The sequence below is a fragment of the Enhydra lutris genome, unplaced genomic scaffold, assembly GCF_002288905.1.
Source record: "Enhydra lutris kenyoni isolate GAN:26980312 unplaced genomic scaffold, ASM228890v2 scaffoldscaffold66, whole genome shotgun sequence".
NCBI classification, from domain to species: domain Eukaryota; kingdom Metazoa; phylum Chordata; class Mammalia; order Carnivora; family Mustelidae; genus Enhydra; species Enhydra lutris.
Genome location: NW_019154150.1, coordinates 14,763,467 through 14,785,990, shown reverse-complemented (window position 1 = coordinate 14,785,990; position 22,524 = coordinate 14,763,467). Strand labels below are relative to the sequence as shown.

General features: G+C 47.6%; 1 protein-coding gene across 5 annotated transcripts in view; it reads right to left on the bottom strand.

Moving 5' to 3' along the window:
* The window catches only part of LOC111158987 (trafficking kinesin protein 1), a 183,955-nt gene that overhangs the window by 93,093 nt on the left and 68,338 nt on the right, over positions 1-22,524 (bottom strand). The window lies entirely within an intron of this gene.

The following is a 22,524-nucleotide window of genomic DNA, read 5'->3' as shown; positions in this document are numbered from 1 at the left end:
TCGACTAGCTGTGAGCCCCTCCAGGGAAGAACTGAGTTCCCACCTTTGTCCAGCTGGGCAACAAACAGTAAGAGCCCAGTGAGTGTTGGGTAAACATTGGGGACAAGGGCAAGGGAAAAACCCAGCAGTGGGTGGCAGGGCTGGTCTGTCAGCCCTGCATCCTGGACGGACCAAAGCCCAGCATTCAGCATGGGGGAGGCAGGGCCATCTAGTGCCAACTGTTTTCAGGCCCCTCCGGGCATCTGGCATTGCTGCTGTTTTCATTCGGCATGGGGGACTTTGGAGGAATGTCCCCTCGATCACTCAGCAAACACAGATCTGATCCAATGCCCTCTATTCTTACCACACCACTCTGGGGGGCAAAACATAATGGGTCTCCTCAACTGTTCAGGGCTATAATCCCTCCTAGGTTTTCTCCAAGGCATAAGGTTTGGAGTGGGTTCCTCCTACCCGAGGGTGAGGGCTACATTTAGGACTGGCTGGGAGATGGGACAGGGTGCTGAAGGTCGGGGGGTATGGGGGCACTATGTCCACTCGACACCTGCCTTGAGCTAGATCCTCATTCCCACAGAAGGGCTGGAAGGAGGCCCCTCTGATACACAGGTGACATGCCAGCTTCATGGAACTTGCCAGGTGCCTGAGATAATGCTTAATGTTTCACAGCAGAGGCGGCAGCTCTAAATCAGCTCTAAATGCCTGACATTTAAAGATCAGGGAGGCTCATGTAAAGACACAGATCCCTGGCCTCTCAGAAGAAATCAGCATATCCAGGACCGTGCAGTTACACACTGAGTGGTGGCCATCCCCAGACGGGGTGGGGGTGTCTCCCTCGGGGTCTCTGGGCCTCCCTGCCTGCACGCTGAAGCTGGAGGGCTCTGGGCCCAGGAGAATGGGGAACTGCAAAGATGCAGAGGAGAAGTCTCCCAAACACTCAGCCAGGCTCCAGGAGATCCTGGGGCAACAAGAGGGGGAGGAGAAGGAACAAAAGGAGAGAGGGGACAGCGCTGGATAAAGAGGAGGGCTTCCTGAGAAGAAATGCTAAATCAGGAGAGAGGGACAAGGGAACCGGGTCAAGTCAGGGAAGAGACAGACTGGGAGGCAAGCCAGCAGCAGGACTGCCACCTGCCGGAAGGTGCGTGGGGCCCAGGTCCAGCAGGAGTGCTGTTGGAGAACTCAGGGGAGGGGACCCCAAGCCTGGCTCTGTCCCCAACTTCTCCCAGTCACCCCAGCAAGTGCCATCTCGTCCATCTGGAGCTCAGTTTCTGCATGCACAGAACAAAGGTGTGCGGCTGAAGAAAAACTCGGATTCCAGCCCTACCCACGCTGGGCCAAGGGCTGTGTGTAGAGCGTACCCTGCTCCACCCAGGGGGCGTCCGCAGCCCCGGACATGCTGATTCCTTCTGAGAGGAATCTGCATTTTTACATGAGATCTCTTGATTTTTGTCAATGTCAGGCACTGACTTAGAATTCTGTAAACACCCGAGAGCCAAATTAAACATGCATGTGCCTCCTGTTTGTGCTTGGGGATTTCCAAAGCTAGTGTCTCACTCTGGGCCTCGGGAGAATGCTCTAGACTACAATAAAGGTGACAATCAAAGAAAAAGCAAAGGAACCTGAACTCAACAAAACTGGCCATATTCTGAAAGCCCGTCTATCTTGTATTTTTTCCTCCCCTACCCAACCCATTCCAGTTCTCTGCCCAACACGTATCCACTTAGCCACAAGGGTGGTGGCTGAGGAACATGACCCCAGGTCTATGCTTGAGGAGGCTCTGGAGAGGCGATAAGCCTCCAACCACCCACTATGCTTGGCAGTGATGGTAAACCCGCAGCAGTGTTTTAAAAACTGCATGAGACACGACCCTTCTCCTTCTCAGCCACTTGCAAATCACTTGTACAGACTTGAAAATAATTCATTTTTCTTGACATTACTAAGATGAAAGGGCACAGATGCAAAGACTTACACAGGGGCCATCCTGGTGCTGGTGACACATGTGATAGTTTGTAACTCGTGTCTTTCTAGAACATTCCTACTATAAGGTCACACGGTTGAGAGCCTCTCCTCAGCATCTTCAGGGAACTCAGGGTTAGTAGTCATGCTCTACATCACAAAAGCTGCAATTTCACAAACTGCAAAAGGACCATTAGAGCTAAAAATTACTGGCTCGACTGCCTCACATAAAGGAAAAAAGACTGTACTTAGAGAGGCTGAGGTAGTAGCCAAATGCCTGGGAGCAACCAGCAACAGACCCGATGTGGAGCAGGTGCTCAGCTGCTCCACAGCCCACCACGTGAGAGGCCTCAGAAAGGAACAGTGTCATCTTGGATGCTGATCTGTCCTCCCCACTGTTTATTCCGCACCCTGCCTTGGTAATCTGTAAGCGCTCAACAAACGTTTGCTGAACGAGGCAACGCACGTAGTACCTATTCCTGAATTTCATCTACTCTCATGAACCAGCAGGCAGTGCAAGGGGAGAATTAAGAACATATTTTACAGACGAGGAAACCAAAGTCTCAGAGATTATGTGAGGAGCCCAAGTGACTCCGCTAGCAAGGGGCTGAGCTGGACCCCACACCCTAGCCCATCTCCCCCCAACCCTAACTGACACACAGATCACTCCTCGTCTGGTGGGTCCTGGCGAGGATCCTCCAGGGAAGGAATGTACAAGAGAGCATTTCCCTTCCTTTATTGATCCGTGCTGAGGAACCCTCCCAGGAACCGTACGTGAGGGTGGCATTGCCAATAGGCAGGCTTCTCTCTGAGGGTCTTCAGATGGTTCCTGAGGCTCGAACTCTAGACCTCCCGTACCAGGATCTAGATGGTGTGATCCAGGAAGTAGCTTTTATGTCAAGCCCTCCAAGGGGTCTTGCACACCGAGAGTTGATACCTAGCCCCTGGTGGTGTTCATTAACTGAATTTGATTTCTTTAAAATAAAATGAATTGGTAAGGCATGTGGCTCAATATTCAAACAGTACACAAGGGCGAGGAGGTCTCTCCACCAACTCCATCTCGCCCACACTCCCCCCTGCCCTATGCGCACACAAGACCCTTCTCAGACTGCTCCTGAGAACCAGTGTGCGCTCCCTGTGAGCCTGTCCTCAACCTCCCCCTCGCCTTACACAGGAGAAAAGGCCCCACAAGGTGCAAGGCTGTAGGCGGAACAGACACAAAGCCCTGCTGTCCACCCACGGCACCTCAGCTCATGTTCCAGCCCCAGAGGGACAGGCCCCAGTCCTCCCTCCCCTCCTCTTCTGCCCCACCCCAATGAGGGTCAACTCCCTTGCTGGGAGCAGCACAAGTGATCCCCGGGAGGGGCAGGGCCACACAGAGAAAACCTCATGGACACAGAAAGAAGAGGCCAACTATAGGAAGGAAAACCTACATGGGGGAGTTCTCAGCAATGGCTGTGACCCTACCTACCATAGAATCAAGTCTTCCTAAGAAAAAGGATAAACAATGACACAGAGTGGACTCCACGGAGACCTGATGTCAGGTCCCCAGCTATTGCATAATGACACAAATACCAGCTTGAAGGACACCTACCCCCGCCAAGAGCACAGCGGCAAGAGACGGCCCATTGGCCAGACGGCCATGTTCACAGGGGGGTCGCTGACGTGACGCTACAGTGCAATCCCGTGCACCTGATCGTGGCACCGTCCACCCCGACACACTAGGGTGTTGTACAAGAAGAGGGCAAGAAGAGGCAAGGCACAGCAAAGGAGGCGGATCCTGCTACGGGGGATCCTGAGTGGCAAAACCAAATCCAGCTTTTCTGAAAGAGCGCCCCCAAGTGGGCTTTGCATAGAAATTGACAAAAGCTAATGATGTCACACTGCGGGCTGGATTGATTCTTACACTGAGACATACAGCTTGAACGGTACAGAAATTTATCTTACAAGGAAAAAGTACTGTGTATAAATTCAGCCCATGGTTAAACCTGCACACACACAAAAAATCGGGAGTGTTCCTCCCCCTTAGAATAATTTATTTTAGTGGGAGAGAAACAGAAAAAAATACTTTGGTCTTCTAATTTCCTTTATTTCTCTTAAAAGTATATATTTTATAATTACTAAATCACCAGGGGGGAAGTAATTTTACACAAAAATAGCCAGGGTCGGGGTGATGACTGCAATTAAAGTGCTCCCAGCTGAATTAGTGTTTAGACAGATGGGGCTGGTATAAACTGGAACAACACTGGCAGTAAACAGTTTGACAGCATGTTTGGAGAAACAAAAATGTGTCATGACCCTCAAACCAGTACTCTCACATATAGGATCAAATCTAAGAAAGGAATCCAAAAAATCTAGCATGCCAAATATATAAGCATGTTTACAGTGCATTGGATGAAAACATGGCTAACCGGTTTCCTCGAGAGTTAAACACAGAACTAACTTATGATCCAAAAATTCCAAATCTGGGGGGCGCCTGGGTGGCTCAGTCGGTCAAGCTTCTGCCTTCGGCTTAGGTCACGATCCCAGGGTCCTGGAATTGAGCCCCACATAGGGATCCCTGTGTAGCGAGGAAGCTGCTTCTCCCTCAGCCCCTCCCACCGCCCGTTCTCTCTCTCTAATAAATAAATAATCTTTTTTTAAAAATTCCAAATCTGGATATATGTCCAGAAGCAACTGCAGGGACTCGAACAGGTATTTGTATACCCACAATCACAACAGCTAAACAGCAGAAGCAAGCTCAGCGGTCACAGATGAATGAATGGACATCAAAACGTGGTCTATACACAGAGGGGGCTATCACTCAGCCCTAAGTAGGAAGGAAATTCCGCCACACGCTACACCATGGATGAACCTTGAAGACCTCAGATGAAGTGAAATGAACCAGTGAGAAAAGGGCAAACACTGCATGCTTCCTCTTCTATGAGGTACCTAGAGTAGCAAACGCATGGAGACAGAAAGTTGAATTGGGTGGTGGGGGGGGGCATAAGGCTGGAGGGAGGGGTACAGGGGGCTTAAAGGGTACAGAGTCTCGCTGGGGAAAATGACAAAGTTCTGGAGATGGACGAAGGCAGTACTAGCTTAACCCCGAAGGTACTTAATGCTACAGAATTGTATACTTAAAAATAGCTAAAACATTAAGTTTTATGTTGCATGTATTTTACCACTATTTTATTTTTTAAAAGAAATAAAAGATGGTCACTGCATTAGGGATTTCCTTTTCTCAGACTGGAAACCTGGGGACCTTAGCACCTCAGGGACAAGAAAAGATACACGTGGAATAGAAGTTGAAAAACATGCGAGGAAAGCGAGCACTCCATCTGGATGGTGGCTAACACCAGGAGGGAAGGGAAGAGAGGAGGTGGCGGGGCTAGGCTGAACAAGGACGCCCGTTTGTCTGGGCTTCCCCAAGGACAGCCCCAGTTCATGCCTGTTCTCCCAGTGTTTAAGTATTAGTATCACTCTGTCATACTCAAAGGTGTCCCTTATAGAAAACAGTATGGCAACTCCTCGATAAGTTAAACACAGAATCACCATATGACCCTACAATTAATTCCACTCCTGGGTTGATACCCAAAATGACTGAAGGTGTGTATTCAAACTAAATCTTGTACACAAACATCCACAGCAACACTCTTCCCCGGGGCCAAAAAGTGGAAACAACCCATTGTCGACCCATGGATGAACTGATAAAGAAAATGTGGTATAACCACACAATGGAATGTCATTCTGCCATAAAGAGGATACCTGCTATGATGTGAATGAACACTGAAAACATCACACGAAGTGAAAGAAGCCACTCACAAAAGACCACAGGTAATATGGTTCCCTTCCCAGGAAATATCCAGAATACATAAAGCCACAGAGACAAAAGAACGGCAGTTGCTGGACGCTAAGAGGAGGGAGGAATGGGAGTGAGCACTGATGGATGGGAAGTTCCCTCTGGGGGTGAGGAAATGTTCTGGAAATAGATGGTGCTTACAAACATTTGAATGCACCAAATACCACTGAATTATACACTTTTAAAATTGTTAAGTGGGAAATGTTTTATAGATTTAACATAGTTTAAAAAAAAAAAAAAAACTCTAATAACGAAAGCGCCCCCGCTGACAGACCGCACTGCGACAGGAACACACACGTGCTACAGTGGCTGAAACAAAAAGACAGAGAGCAGCCTGAGTCAGAGGGGACAGGGAGAAACTGGGACCCTGCCACACTGCAGACAGGAATGGGAGATGGGACGGGTCCCCTGGCAGGTAGTATAGCTCAAGTCCACAGCAAAATCTCTCTCAACTGTGTCCTTACAACTGTATGGTTCTGTAAATCTCACCTCAACGCGGCTGTTAAAAATGGTCTTTGCTTGAACAATGATCACCCTAAATTGGGCAGACTACTTAGGAGGCCTGAAATCGAAACAAAAGCTTAAAGACAAATGTGGGCCCTAAGTACCCGTAAATCATTTCTGCATTAACACTCACATCCTCGACATACTTTCAAAAAAAAGATGTTCATTGCAAAAAAAGAAACAAAAGCCAGACTCATAAATTCAGAGAATAAACTGGTGGTTGCCGCAGGTGAGGTGGATGGGAAAGGGTGAAGGAGAGAAAGGGGATGAAGAGTATGTTTATCTTGATGGACACTGAGAAATGTATAGAACTGTTAACTCATTACCTGAAACTAACAGAATCTTGTAAGTTCATTATATTTGAATTTAAAAATTCATTTTATTTAATTTTTTCTTTTAAAGATTTTATTTATTTATTTGTCAGAGAGAGAGAGGGAGAGAGAGCAAGCACAGGCAGACAGAATGGCAGGCAGAGGGAGAAGCAGGCTCCCTGAGGAGCAAGGAGCCCGATGCGGGACTCGATCCCAGGACGCTGGGATCATGACCTGAGCCGAAGGCAGCTGCTTAACCAACTGAGCCACCCAGGCGTCCCATTAAAAATTCTTCATTTTAAAAACAGAAGGGTGTTCACTGCATGGCCAAATATAACCTTCATCTCTAGCAAAACGGCAGTATTTAAGTAAATCATACCAACGTAGTAGACTATTATAAAGCCATGAATATCAATTATTTGTTCACTTCTGGGGAAGGGTCACCGGGGCAGAAACCAGAATGAGGATGTAGGGGTACAGTGCTCCAAGCACAGGGAAGAGTAAATATAAAGAAAGGCCAGAGGCATCCTGGGTGACCAGAGCTGGGGTAGGAAGAGCAGTGCAGGGGGAGTGGGATGGGAGTGAGGCCACAGCACCCAGAAACTTTGGGCCATGGCAGGAGGTCTGAGCCCACTGTGGCCACAGTGGGCAGCTCCACCAACAAGAGCACCATGTTCTGACTCAGAAGTTAAACAGGCCTCTCTGGCTGCTGTATGGACAGACTGAAGGGGCTACCAGCTGGGGATAAGCGAGGATGTTATTGCTGAAGTCCAAGCGAGAACCAACGGTGACTCAGGCTAGAATGAGGTAGGTGGGAGAAGTGGCTGGATTCAGGAAGGTAGAGGTAACAGCACTTGCTGATGGATGAGAATTGCACCAGTAAGCTGGCCACAGATTAGAAGGGAGGAAGGAAAACATCCAAAAGCCCTGGAGACAGTCATTAATTCCAAAGCCACTTTGAAAATCTCTTTTCTGCCTCCTGTGATTTTATTTCTCTCCCCTCCGTATGCCTTGGAAAAATCACTGGTGATGTCATCAATGTGTCACAGACATCTCTCCATGACAATAAATTCTGAGCCACCTCCTTTGTAAGGGCTGCATAGTATTCCACTTGCAGCATGTGCCACATTTCAGTTATGCAATCCCTCTGCCATTCACAGACTCCTCAGATTTTTGCAATTAACACCAAAATAAATACTGCATAGTGGCTGCACCAATTTACATTACCAACAACAGTACACGAGGGTCCCCTCTCCTCCACATCCTTCCAACATGTGTTGTCTCTTGTCTTTTCCATACGAGCCATTCTAATAGCTGGGGGAGGGAGTGGTGATACTTCATTGTGGTTTTGGTTTGCATTTCCCTGATGACTGCTGATCCTGAGCACCTTTCCATGCACCTGCTGGCTGTTGGCCTTTATTCCTTAATAATATTCAACCTCTTTTCACAGACATATTGGCCTTTTGCTTTTACAGGATGCTCATATGTATTTTTTCTTGCTTATCTCTTCTTTAATATTGTTATACACAGAGAAGCTTTATATTAATTCCCTATCAAATACAGAGCAACTGTTCCTGCCACTGCCCCGCCCTCCCCCAATTGGTCATGCAGCCCTACTCATGCTTCCTGGGTTTTCCCACACAGCCTTGAGTGCTGCAATAGGACTTTCTAGCAGGAGTTCCTATGTTGGTGTTAAGCAGGGAAGCCCTCTTATACTGCACAGGCAGGAGCCCTTTCAGCCCTCTTTTAAAGAAGTTTAAAATAAGCACTACACATAGGGCTCCATCTCCCAGGAGGTGCAGCCCAGCCTTGCAGGGGGGTTCTTCGCAGAGGCTGCCCTTCCTCCTATGCCCACCTCCATGAGAGCTGCAGGGCTCAGAGCCCCCACCTCTGCACGGCTCCCAGCCTTTGCCCTGCGCGGTTCCCACAGCCTCACTTTATCTCCCCATGCACTGTGGGTGCTTTGTACTTTTTAGTGTTCTGGCTACAAAGTCGCTCAACTCCTGTTATTTCTGGCTGGTGATTCCAAAGAACATGTGAGCTTTTCAGGAACAGACGCATCGAGTTACAGCAAGAATCCCCATCTCAGGCTTAATTTTTTAAATCGTCAAAATGATCCCTCCTTTTCTTTACAGTTCTAGCCTCTGCATCTGACTTTCGGATGGCCTTGCCCATCTCGAGATGATTAAAATAACCAGAAATGTTTACTTGTACCACTTTTCTGGCTCTTTCTTGATGTTCCTTCTCTCTTTGGGCCATGTGGATTTTACTGGGTGTGAGAGCGATGTAAGGATCCAGCTGTACTTTTTATAATGATAACAAACAACAGTAATAAGGCGGCAAACATTTGTGAAGGGCTACCACCACTACGTAAACCCTACCAGGTGAAGCCGCTGCTCAGCAGTTATCGTTCAGTCACTAGGACGTAAATGTCTATTTTTCTGCTTCTCCATAGCAAAGAAAAGACAGCTTATCATACTTCACCCACCCATCTCCCTCTCCCCCCTTGACTCCTGTTTGCTTTAATTTGTGGGTTCAGATCCAGTCTCCTGTTTTAGAACGATTAACTTTTTACACTAACACTTGCTTTCTGTTTCCCAGAAACATCTATACCTAGTCTTTATGGTTAGGCTCTCTAAAGCTTTCAAGGCAGCTTTGAAAAGCTGCTGCCCTGAAAAGCAGCTGAGCAACTTCCAGAGTTCAAGGCCCACATCCTCCCCAGGTCCTCTCCTCTCCAAAGTTAGCTTTTACGATGGGATGAAAGCCAATTCATGTCAAAGGTTAAACGCTGAGATCAACGGTCAGATGGCAAATCAGGACAAGTTTATTTTATTAATAGAACACAATTTTTTAAAATCATAATGCCTACCGTGCCTCGACCATTGAATGCGGTCCACTGCTTTATTGTTCATCTAAATGATTTCCTAGACAGGAAATTCTGTTCAGAGGCAAACAATGGCCACTTTTTCAAAACATGAAGTGAGATCATCTGGATATTAAGAGACTACAAACTCATCCCCAAAACCATTACCATAACCCAACAATAAGCGGTTAAGCAAAATAGGTAAAACCAATAAAACCCGTGTGAAATGATCCCATGTTCCCTGAACCAGGTCTCAAAATAACACAAGTATAAAATTACAAAGGGCGACTCCTCCAAAGCAAAATACAAATGAAGAAAAAGAAAGGTATGATAAAGGACAAACGTTAAAGCTATGTCCTCAGCTGATGCAGTTCTGATGCCCAGGTTCTCAGGGGCAGTGAAAGTATTGGTTGCACACCTGTAGAGCACGACGACCACTCAAGAAGATTCCTGGCTCCGGGGATGCCTGGGTGGCTCAATTGGTTAAGCATCGGCCTTCAACTTGGGTCATGGTGCCAGGTCCTGGGATCAAGTCCCATATCTGGCTCCTTGTTCAGCAGGGAGCCTGCTTCTCCCCCTGCCTGTAGCTTCCCCTGCTTGTGCTCGCTCTCTCTTTCTTTCTCTCTCTTTCCCTCTCCCCTCTCTCTTTGATCAATCAATAAATAAAATCCTAAAAAAAACAAAAAAGAAGAAGAAAAAGATGATGATATGATGGATGATGATGATGATTCCTCGCTCTGCTCTCCAAGGCCAGAGCTGAGCCTGTTAGGGCCAAGAAACCAAGGTAGCAGATTTCAAGAGGTGACCCTCCAAATCATTAAAAATTCAGCCACACTGGATATCCAAGATCTATAAAGAACTCCTCAAACTCAACACTCAAAAAAAAAAAGGGCAGATAATCACGTCAAAAAATGGGCAGAAGACAGGAACAGACATTTCTCCAAAGAAGACACACAAATGGCTAACAGACACATGAAAAAATGTTCATCATCATTAGCCATCAGGGAGATTCAAATCAAAACCACATTGAGATACCACCTTACACCATTTAGAATGGCCAAAAATAACAAGACAGTAAACAATGTGTGTTGGAGAGGATGCGGAGAAAGGGGAACCCTCTTACACTGTTGGTGGGAACACAAGTGGGTGCAGCCACTTTGGAAAACAGTGTGGAGATTCCTTAAGAAATTAAAAATAGAGCTCCCCTACAACCCTGCAATTGCACTACTGGGTTATTTACCCCAAAGATACAGATGTAGTGAAAAGAAGGGCCATCTGTACCCCAATGTTTATAGCAGCAATGGCCACGGTCACCAAACTGTGGAAAGAGCCAAGACACCCTTCAACAGACGAAGAGATAAAAAAGATGTGGTCCGGGGCGCCTGGGTGGCTCAGTGTGTTGAAGCCTCTGCCTTCGGCTCAGGTCATTATCCCAGGGTCCTGGGATCGAGCCCCACATTGGGCTCTCTGCTTAGTGGGGAGCCTGCTTCCCCCTCTCTCTCTGCCTACCTCTCTGCCTACTTGTGATCTCTCTCTCTGTGTCAAATAAATAAATAAAATCTTTAAAAAAAAAAAAAAAAGATGTGGTCCATATATACAATGGAGTATTATGCCTCCATCAAATGATGAATACCCAACTTTTGTAACAACATGGATGGGACTGGAAGAAATAAGTCAAGCAGAGAGAGTCAATTATCGTATGGTTTCACTTTGTTGTGGAGCATAAGAAATAACACGGAGGACACTGGGAGAAGGGGAGGAGAAAGGAGTTGGCAGAAATCGGAGGGGGAGATGAACCTTGAGAGACTGTGGACTCTAAGAAACAAATTGAGGGTATTAGAGGGACGAGGGATGGGAGCTTGGGTGAGCCTGGTGGTGGGTATTATGGAGGGCACGTGTTGCATGGAGCACTGGGTGTGGTGCGTAAACAATGAATCTTGGAACACAGAAAAAAACAAAATAAAATAAAATAAAAAAATTCAGTCATACTTGAGGGAGGTGTGGGGATGGAAGTGGATTGGGGGTGACAGCTAAAGAGTCTGGAGTTTCTTTTGGGGGTGATGAAACTGTTCTAAAATTGATTTGTGGTAACAACTGCACAACCCTGTGAATGAACTAGAGGCCATAAAACTATACACTTTAAATGGGTGAATTATATCTCAATGGAGTGGCCACACACATAAAAACATAACCATAAGAGATGGGGAAGTAGGGTCGGTGAGCACACCTACTACCCTTACTTAGGCCCACCTCAAAGTCCTTCACCAAAAATGCTGTTTCTGAAAGATAAATCTGAATCCACCAGAAAGATTAAATTGCCTTCCCTATCATCCTTGGAAAGACCAAGGATCTTCTCATACCCTTTCCAGACATTTCCATGGAGAAGAGGTTAAGCAAAACGAGGTTTCGTGTGTAGAAACAAGAAGCTTTGGCTGCTTAGAAAATTCAGTGACAAAGAACCAGTTTACAGCTTGACCATGCTGCACGGTGGGTAGAGTATTACTGGACTCCCCAGTAGCCTCCCAACAAAGGCTATTTCTCTCTTACTGCTAGGTTGACATCCGGAGAGAAATCAGGGCTTGAATGTCTGCACCAGGAGTCCACCAACTACGACCCACAGTCAAATCCAACCCTGGTCTGTTTTCATAAATAAGGATTTTACCAAAACCCAGATACACACCCATTCCTTGAGGTACTGTCTGCGGCTGCTTTCAGCTACGACAGCAGAGGCCAGTTGTTGCAACACAGGTCATGTGACCCACAAGCTTGAAATATTTACCCTCTGATCTTTAGGGGAAAGGTCTGCCAACCGGTATTCTAAGCCATTGGGGAGATCGTGGACTCCCTGTGGCTTCCTGAAGGCCACCGAAGGACCTCAGCCATTCGAGGATCTTCTAAAAATCTGGCTGTTCATCTTATTCACAATTCTTCCTTCACTATCTACCTTGGTTTTGGTGCACTGTGAACAAAAACCACTTTGCAGTTCTGCGACTGAGTGGGGCCACAGAACTTGCCTCGGCCAGTCTGGAATGCCAGCCAGAGACTCTGCTGCACGTACAGCCAGAGACTCTGAATGTGCTGGCTGAGTCTGTCCATGTAAGCCTTGTCCTCTGCCAGGAGAAGGGGATGGATGGACGAAGAGAGCCGGGGCCCCTTCAGCCCAAATCCTCCAATGAGAGCTAAGGACGACAGACCTGAACTGAAGCCCAGGCCATCCTCAGGTGACTAAAGACCACAATCTAGGAATAAACATTACAGTAGCCACTGTGGATCTGGGAGTGGTGTGTTACCCAGCAAAACCTGACTAATGTACACTCAGTTTGAAATGACATAACATATAATGACTGAGAGCTGGAAGAAAAAAGTTGTCCGCATGGCACTGAAATCACACCACCACCAGGACCTCCTAAACAGCAGCCTAAGCAGGAAAGACACAGTCACGCTTGGCTCTCCTAGTACCCTCCCTCTTCTCATAAATCGCAAAAAACAATCTCTGGAATGAATTCCAGCAAATAGCAGACAGGGATCAATTAGAATAAAGGTAGAAAGAACAAGACAGAGGAAGGCATGGAGGGATGGAGGGAGATTTGTTTTTTTTCTACACAACTGAAGCCATCTGCCTTCCTGTGGGATTCTCTGGACAATTAACCTCCTCTTTCCTTCAACCACTTTCGGAAGTTGCCGACCCCAGGGCACCGATGCCTCTGGTCTCCGGGTTAAGCTGTCACTCCTGCTGCTGGTGCTTCTCTCGCCCACTAGATGGTGCTGCGTGCACACCTGGGTGGGCCTAGCACCCCTCCCAGCCTCCTGGTCCCGAAAAGGAGACTGGGCACCAGGGGACTCTCATACCTTTTCTCAAACTCAGACTTGTCCATTCCCATTTTTTACCACCACAAACCCCCACATAAATAGGGAGAAACAACTGAAATGACACTGAGCAATGGAGTTCACGCCTGCAGTTATGATCATCTGAACGGACTGTTGTCAAGGTCTTTCTTGATACAGAAAAGGAAGTACAATTATATTTATCAGATAAGCTGAAACTTGGCAAGTTGGGTTGAAAAGCAGAACAGAATTCCTGTAAGAGAAGGAATGTCAAGGTTGCCATGCCCCAGGCTTAGCCCTATCATCGTCTTCCCAGCCACTGAGAAGCAGGAAGAAAGGTAGGAAGGTTCTCCCCGACTGGGAAGGTTCAGGACAGCCCACATACGTGTTCCAGCATACAGGTCAAAATCCAGGAGGGCAGAAGACCTCCTGGAAGATGAGGATTCGAGTCTTGCTCTGAGCTGGTCCACTCGGGGTCTGGAGTTGGATTCAGCATTCTCCGGCTCCTCCAGCCACAGATGGTTCATTTCCTTCCACCTGCCCTTACGCGGGCTCACTTGAGACTCAAGCCACCCTTGCTCACACTCACCTGTCCACTCCCTAGTCCCTCCCTGACCGCACGCTCCACCTCTGCCAGCCGCATCTGGGCCACCTCTGAAATCTGAAATTCAGATGGCCCCTCCCTGACCACAACCAGCCCCTCCAGCCCCCTCTCCTCACAGTTTCCCCTCATTTATTCCCACTACACCACCTGAAGACTACTGCCCTGTGATTCCTCCACTTTGCCTTTCTTGGGCCCTTCCCTCCAGCTTGAATCCCACAGCCCTTTGCTTCAACTACCCCCTCACTCCACGGTACTTTCACCCAACTCTGCATGACAACAAGCGTCCACCTTGCCCTGCCTTGTTCCTAGGCTCCCAGAAGCACTAGGGAAATCAGAAAGCACCATGAGGATGGTGGAAAGCCCTAGAAGGCTGAGGACTCCCATGCTGGGAAGGGCCCACGCCCAGCACCCCATCATCTATTCTGAAACAGTGCTAGGGTGGCAGGGGTGGGTGATGAGATAGGCTGGGTAAGGTCTAAAACAGCCTCTCTGCAGGGCAGTAACTCAGGGTAAAACCACCTTCCAGCAGCTTGCCATCACCCACAGGAGGAGCGGCCAGTCTCTGCATGCTCTCCCTCCTTCTTCCTTTCTCCCAGTGGTCAGGTTCCCTCCTAAAGACTTCCAGAGCTCACATGCAAACACTCAGCCCTCCATCTGAGAATTCCCTAGACCTACCACACACTGACTGCACACACGGTATTAAGGACCCGTCCCCTCTCTTCTCTGTTTGCTCACCAGCACGCTCAGCAGCGTGGCTGGGAAACACCTTTCCTAATCTTCCTCTTGTAGCCAAACCCCAGCATGTTCCAAATCAGCATAATGGAGCCCCTTCATTATCCTAGGATGTGTCCAGGAACAGAAGAAGGTGCCTGTTACCCAGACACAACGGGCCACCTTGTGCCAGAAAAGCACTAAAGAACATTAACCCAGCAGGACCTGTATCCTGCAGTCTTTACCAAAGTAGTTCTGGTCAAATGTGACACAGCTTCCAGAGTCTGCCCGGCTAGATCCAACCCTGGTGTAAAATTTTTAGAGAAAGAAAAAAGAGGGGTGCCTCAATCGGTTAAGTGTCTGAATCTCGATTTCGGCTCAGGTCCTGATTTCAGGGCTCGAGCCCTGAGTCGGGCTCCACATTCAGTGGGGAGTCTGCTTGAGATTCTCTCTCTCCCTTTCTTTCTGCCCCCACCCCCACGTGCGAGCAAGCGCGGTCGCATGTTCTCTCTAAAAATAAGTAAATATTTCTAAAAAAGAAAAAAGAAGAAACCATTTCTCTTATATGGAGGGAAGGGCCGGGGAAAAAGGAGAAAGGGAGTAGGGAAGGCAGAGGAAGGGGGGACAAAGATAGGAGAGGAAAGATGGGAGAAGTAAAAAGAAGGGAGGAAAGAGAAACTGAAAACATAAGTCCTCCAGGCTAGTCCTCCGGCAACGGGATGACCACTGGCCCAGGGCTCTGAGGCAGGCCCCAGTATGACTGCAGTTTAAAAAGCCGGGGCCCTGCAGGCCTTCCCAGAGCCTCGGCCTGACCACGTGTCCCCACACATGTGTTCAGTCTGTTTCCCAGGACAGACACCTGTGAAACTTAAAGGCTCAAATCACAAAACACACAATGATCCCTGTTTGTATAAGGCACCAAGGCATACCCCAGCAGGTGATCCAAAGCCTGACTCCTCACTCCTGGAATTCAAAATCATGCAGTGCGGACAGTGAACTAAGAGATGAGGACGACGGGCAAGGTCTCTAGCAGATTTCCCACTAAACTGGGCCGCATGGAGGCAGATTCACCCCAATGGGAATTAAGCAGAGCCGTAAGTAACAACAGTCACCAATCCTTACTGAACACCTTCCTTGCACCGCTGTACCAAGGACTTAATAGGAATCACCATGCTGAGTACCAACACCAAAGGACTCTGAGGTTCTTACTGTCATACCATTTTAGAGATGCAGAAACAGCTTCGGAGACAAGCTGACATGCCCAAGGTACCACAGTAAATGCTGCAGCCATAAAACACACTCAAAATGTCTCTGCCCCAAAGCCAACATGCTTTAGGCCAAGAACCCCAGGAAGGCACGCTGCTTCTCCCTTGGGAATACTGTCAGAGTCTGTGCAGGCTAAAATACGGGGGTGGGTGGACTTCCCACAGGAGCAAGTTCATGGAGCCTTGAGAAAGTATAGTGAGTCAACCTTTATTTCCTCTCAAACCTCATGTATGTCCATTAAGGTTTCAACAGAACTATGTTAGTTAGAATAAGCATAAAAAGAGGCTCCTGGGTGGCTCAATTGGTTAAGCCACTGCCTTCATGACTCAGGTCGTGATCCTGGAGTCCTTGGATTAAGTTCCATATCGGGCTTCCCCTGCTCTGCGGAGAGCCTGCTTCTCCCTCTCCTTCTGCCTGCCACTCCCCCTGCTTGTTCTCATTCTCTCTCTCTGTCAAATAAATAAATAAAATATTAAAAAAAAAAAAAAAAAAGGAGCAGCATAAAAAGAGAGCACCCTGTGTATTCTATTAAATGGAAGGAGGCAGAAGTAGGCAAGGACAGTTTTACCAGAATACCTATTCAGTGAAAACCTAAGGCAATTGAGCTTCCTAGAAACCAAGGCAAAAAGAGACCTTCCCTGGCACAAACACCAAAAAAAAGAAAGAAAGAAAGAAAATCCTAAAAACAAACAAACAAAAACAAAAACCCTCATTATCTAATAAAAAGAACCACAACTAAGCAGAAAACAGTTTTAGCAAGAATCCCAAGAGTTCATCAAGAAAATTTTTTTAAGATTTTTTATTTATCTATTTGACAGAGAGAGACACAACGTGAGTAGGGGGAAGGGCTAAGGGAGAGGGAGAAGCAGGCTCACCACTGAGCCTGCTCTATTCCAGGACCCTGGCATCATGACCTGAGCTGAAGGCAGATGCTTAACCAAGTGAGCCACCCAGGTACCCCAAGTTCATCAAGAAATTTTTGAGACAAATATTCAATAGTGTAATGGGAAGAATATTTGATCCCAATCACTTCTATAATCAACCAGAGCTTTAAAAATAGCAAAATCAGAGATCATATGCTGGAAGTCTATGAAGACATTTTAATGGAGGACATTTCCATCACTGTAGAAGGTGCCACTGGGCTCCCTGTTGAGTGTCACTTTTCTAAGTATTTCACAGAAATAGGTCACTTGCTTTACCCCCTCAATAAATCCATCATCCCCATTAGACAGGCAGAGAAACAAATTCTGCCACCCGAGCATTCCAGAAGCCTCCGAGACCCACCCCGAGGTCCCCTTGCAAGGCTTTCCAGTGATGGGAGCCAAATCCCGCCCAGCTTGCCACTCCCCACAGAGCCTGACCCAGAACAAGGAGAGCAGTAAAGTAACAAAAAAGGAGGAACAAACCCAGCCTGGGCAAAGGAAGGAAGAGGTGAGAGAAGAGCCACAAGTGGGCAAAAGATAAGCACATTTCTGGGAGATGGGTGGGAGCGCGATGATGTCAGAAAGGACAGAGTAAGTCTGGGGCCCAGAAAAAGGGTGAAGTGGGGGGCGCCTGGGTGGCTCAATGGGTCAAGCCTCTGCCTTTGGCTCAACTCATGATCCCAGGGTCCTGGGATCAAGCCCCGCATCGGGCTCCCTGCTCAGCGGGATGCCTGCTGCCTCTCTCTGCCTGCCCTCTCTCTCTCTGCCTCTCTCTCTCTCTGCCTGCCCCTCTGCCTACTTGTGATCTCTCGCTCTCTAGTAAATAAAAAAAATAAAATCTTAAAAAAAAAAAAACACAAAAAACCTGGGATCCTCTCAGAGACAGTGAGACAGACAGAAGAGAGGGAAGGGGACCGCAAACCAAGGGAGAACGGAAGGGCAACAGGTGAAACAACTCTGCAACCTGCTGTCCTTCCCCTTGACCCTCCACCCAGCAACTGGGCCTCCGGCAGCCCAGGCCTTTCCTCCGGGCCAAACACACACAGACCAACAGACAGTGATAACAGACAAAGGACAGACGATAAACAGTCGGCATGCAACAGTAACGACACAGGAAGGGACTCACTCAACACCTACTATGTGCCCACAGCATGCTCGGCACCATGCGTGAGGTAACCCGGTGAATCCTCACAGCAAGCCCGTGAGGCAGGTACAAGGAGACCTTCTCCACCGTTGGCAAAGGAAGGAAAGCGTAAATTACTATTCTCTTATATGGAATGATGGAATTAACTACTCCATGGGCTAAAAACAGAAACTGGTAAGAAGCATTTCTCTCAGATACGGAAAATAAAAATAAAAACTCCCTCTACGTACTGAGGGGAATGTAAATCGAGACCATCTGCGCTCTTGTTTTCACGCCTCAGTTGGCAAAGCGCAAGGTGTTTGCCAATACCCAGGGTGCAGGGGGTGCAGGTGGGTGTGGGCCCAGACACCCCCACTTTATCTGCATAAAAATACAACTGCTCTGGCAACATCCATCAAAACTGAAGTCCCCACTCCAGAAAGTCTCACAAGTGTCTTCATCATATAGTTGCTCAATTATCTGGGAACATCGATATCCCCGGCAGCCTTCATCAACATTGCAAGGGACCCTGAATTAAAACCACCCAGCTAAGCTACTCCTAACTTCTCAACCCACAGAAATATGTGAGACTATAAGTGTTTGCTGTTCTCAATGGCCAAGGTTTGGGGAAGTATGCTGCATAAGTGATCCATGAGAATTAAATGCAGGTAGATATAAAAGGCAATCAGGACAACGTCAAGTACACAGTAAGTGCTCTTTCAATGTTAGCTATGACTGTCAATAATCTTCCTGCCACAGGGCCTTTGCTCATGCTGTCTTCGCTGCTTAGAATGCTCTTCTCCCATCCCCACCATGCAAACTCCTACATACTCTTCAGACTTCTGCTCAAACACTGCTTTCCCATAGAAACCTTCCTGGAAACACCACTTTAGAAATCCCCTTTATACAATCTTTTATTACCCTCTGGTTCTCCTATGAATATCAAATCTACAGTAATAATAATTAAATAGTAATTCGTGTGACTATTTTAAAGACATTTTTCCTCTTCTGAAACGTAAAAGAATCTCAACCTGACACACTGCCCTATCCTCCGTACACACAACAGAAACTCAATTATACCTCTTAAAGGTCAACAACCCATTAGAAAAATGAGCAAAGACCAAAAAACCAGGCTGTCTGCAGAAAATAAAATGGAATAGAAAAGAGGTACAGACTATTCATAATGAAAAAGATACAGAGTAAAATGAAGTCCCCTTTTTCCTGACTACCTGATTAACCAAGATGAAAAGGGCTGACGATGCCCAAAGTTGGCAGGAAATGGCCACTCCCTTACACTCGTACTGGGCACTTAATGGGTACAGGCTCTCTGGAGGGCAGTGTTGTGATGTAGACCAAATCCTAAATGCACATTCCCTGTTACCTTACAGACACATAGGATAAGTGACCCAAAAGATATACATGCAACACCATTCCCTGGCATACTGTTATGATGAAAACCCTGGAAATATTGTAAAGGCTCCCCTGACAGCAGTCTACCCCCAAACAGCGGCTCCTGCTTGGACGTTAAGAACTCAGCACGTGGTCAACTGCCTCTGCAGCTGCCACCTTCCCCAGTGATCCCACCTGCAGGGGCAGGAGCTGACTGATCGTCACGCACCCTGGCAAGGCCATGGGCCTATAGTCACAACCGAAATCCAGGTTATAGCAGTTTGCTTTGGCTTCTCGCTGACATTATAAGGAAGCATTACGCTGGTTCTTTTCAAATGGTCTCTAGGGGGTGCCTGGGTGGCTCAGTCGGTTAAGCCTCTCCCTTTGGCTCAGGTCATGATCTCAGGGTCCCAGGATCAAGTCTGCTCAGCAGGGAGTGTGGTTCTCCCTCTTACTCTCCCTTTGTGAGTATTCTCTCTCTCTCAAATAAAGAAAATCTTAAAAAAAAAAAAAAAAAAAATTCTCTCTTTCCCTCTCCCTCTGCCCCTCCGCCTGCTTACTTGCTCAAGAACTCTCTCTCTCTCTCTCTCTCTCTCTCTCAAAAAAAATTTTTTTCACCTGGAGGAAATCCACTGAAATAGGGTCAGCAAATGACACCGTGTGGTCTAAACCCCAAGGACCCCTATTTCACATAAGAGGACAAGCCACTCCACTCTACACCTCCTTAAGGGTGCGAGTGATAACACTGCCCACCATCCCAACCCCAGCAGGGCTGTGCCAAGGACGAAATGAGTTTCCACAGCAGTGCCCGGAAGCCTGCCAGCCACAGAGCAACCACTCATAAGTGTCAGCCTGTGTCAGCATTTGTGATGGCTGTCAACCCTTCTGAGCCATGGGAAGCCCGGAGAGTCAGGCAAACATTCTGGGTGTTTCTGTGAGGGTATTTTTGGAAGAGATTAACATTTCAATCAGTAGACCCAGTAAAGCAGACTGCCCTCCTTAATGTGGGTGGGCCTCATCCCATCTGGTGAAGGCCTGACTAGAACAAAGAAACCTCCCTCCAGTAAGACGCTTCCTCCCGTCTGACTGCTTTGGGGCTGACATCAACTTCTTCCTGCCTTTGGACTCAAACTGAAACACTGGCTCTTCCTAGCTTGCAAGCTGCCGGTCTCTGGCCTGGAGCTACGCCCCTGGGTCTCTTGGGTCTCCAGCTTGTTGACTGCAGACCTTGGGACTTGTCAGCCTCCATAATCCTGTGAGTCAATTCTTCATAATAAACCTCTTTACAGATGTATATCCTGTTGGTTCTGTTCCTCTGGAGAGCCCTGACTAATACATGATTTATGAAATCTGATTTGTTCCAGGTGTAATTACAGCTATGAAGTTCCAGTTCACGATGGTTTCAACTTGAAGGGCTCAAATCTGTCAATGTTCACACCAGATCAGGGGACAGAGAACACAGGCAGGTCTCCCCAGGCCTCAAGTCCCAGAGTCACCACTGAATTGCACAGACAAGGGAACATCTGAACCCAGGGGAACAACTACACCGAGTTCCTCCTGCCAGCCTCACACCCTCTCTCGCCGAGTCCCTGGAAAGGGCCTACAGCACGCCCTGCCAAGGGGGCAAACAGGGTGCTGAGGCCAGAGGCCCACACCTGGCCCCTCAGCCAGCAAATGCCCCTGAGCCCTGGTCTGGTCACATCACAAAGAGGGCCCCTTGACAAAAGCATGTATGAAGCGACCCTCACTTCACTCTGATACCTGCAAATCAAATTAATATAAATCCATTATGAAAACGGAACAGCTAAAGGCACGCCATGAGGAATGCTATTTGAGGCTGGGATCGATGTCCTGAAGCGCGTGCAAAGCACACCAGGTTAATACTTTAAAATAAGATCACTCTCGGGGCTCCTGAGGGGCTTGGTCGGTTAAGCGACTGCTGGCTCAGGTCATGATCCCGGAGTCCTGGGATCAAGCCCTGCATCGGGCTCCCTGCTCAGCGGGAAGCCTGCTTCTCCCTCTGCCTATGCCCCTTCCCCCACCGCTTGTGCTCTCTCACTCTCAAAGAAAGAAAGAAAGAAAATCTTTAAAAGAAATAACAAGATCACTCTTTAATTTTGTTTAATGTCATTTACTATTTGCCAGCTTCCTAAAATGGTTTAAAATGGGCAGAGACTAACAGGAATACATTGGATATGTTCAAAACTTGTTTCAAATTCAAAATGCAAACCAAATCGGAGGATAAAAAAATACACAGATATCAAGCACCTGGAACTACATATTCCAGATCACATGCTAAAAATCTTACTAATACATTTTGCCTAGTCTTTACAATGTCTGTCGAACACCCTGTGTGACAGATATTCTCCCCACTCCCCTCACGATGAGGGACTGAGGGGGAAGGAGGATCCGCTGCGGACCTCCAAAATCACTTACAGCGTGTTTAAAGGACAGATGTGAATGTTTGCGTGTTTGGTTGAAGCTTACACATTAGCTCCGGAAATCAGCATAGGAGGCCTTCCTCCTGCATTCCACGCACAAAAACCAACTGCTCAACAGAGCAGATTCCGCTATGAAGAAGAAAAGAACACGTCCAAGTTATGAGTTTAGAAAACGTGTCATTCCCTGGATGCTAATTCACAACTCACCCTGTGAAAGAAGGGATATTTCACGGTCCATTCTTTTTTGTTTCACTCAGCCAAGTACCATGCAGGCTAAACTTCTCAACGGGAAACACATGAGGACTTTTACGCTAGACATGAACCAACAGGCAAGACGTTAAACTGAACTTATAAAAGACGTCCATAATATTTTCTCTGAGCATGTTTTCAGAGGATAAACCATCAAGTTTGATGGCTTAGGCTAGCGACAGAAAAGGAACAAATCCTAAACAGTGGATTTGCAGAGTGGGAGCAATTCTCTGGGGGCCGCCGCTGGTCAGCTCGACCTCTGCCTGCCTCCGGGGCTCAGAGCTGGAGCCAGTTTGGTCCAGCCAGCTGGACCCCAACAAAATGCTGGCCTTGCAGAGCTATTGGTTGAACAGAATCGCAGCACATGCCTGAGGGGCTTTACATAGCCCTCCCACCCCCACACTCACACACTCACAGGACCCTATCATCTCTCATTGTTTTAAATGTCCTGAAAACTGAACCCAATTCGAACAGGACAAGAGGGGCTTGCCTCTCAGTTTACTGGGTTTGGGCCCAGTCAGCTC